Raw genomic sequence first — 730 nt, forward strand, 5'->3', positions numbered from 1 at the left:
CTTATCTTAATTTAAGAATGTTTAGATATTTGTAATGGAAAACGAGACAAAAATATTGAGGGAAAACATGGTTTACAGTGTTGGAACTGATCCAGAAGGATCTTAATGGTAATTATCTTCAAAGAAAAACCTTTAAAGATTTTAAAACTTTTAAAACCTATAATATATTCAAGGAATGTATGAATCCTGATGTGTTTTACTAGGACACGCCTGCAAAACCTGCAAAACCTACATCATGTACTTGATAAAAACCCTGTCAGTCGCTGATTCATCAGACTCGATGCCTAATTAAATGCAGTAATGACTAAATTAGTGTATTTTCCAGCTGTAAATATCGCACTCACCCCGTGCACATGATATCCAGCCTCTGCAGCAAACACGCTTTGAATCAAACCCATCCTGAAGTGCGGCCAGCCGGCGTCCAAACGCAACCTACTACAGCCAAGGTTTGCTCATGAATATTAATTAGTACATGGGGACGTTGCTTGGTAACCTTCCTGAAGCGTATGGGATGTACTCATTAATATTCATTCGAACGTCTGCCTGTTAGCCAATCGCGTAGGACTTCTGGCTGAGCGTCTCGTGACGCAACGCCTTCGCCTTAGTAGAACCCGTACAGTCTATTTTTAATCCTTCTTATTAGTTACCTCAAACATTAACGAGACGAAAAACGAAATATAACAGTACGGGATACATATAAAATCGAATAAAAAACAAAATGGTTCGTAAA

This window comes from Sinocyclocheilus rhinocerous, unplaced genomic scaffold, assembly GCF_001515625.1.
Source record: "Sinocyclocheilus rhinocerous isolate Xijiao unplaced genomic scaffold, SAMN03320098_v1.1 scaffold1575, whole genome shotgun sequence".
Classification (NCBI taxonomy): Eukaryota; Metazoa; Chordata; class Actinopteri; order Cypriniformes; family Cyprinidae; genus Sinocyclocheilus; species Sinocyclocheilus rhinocerous.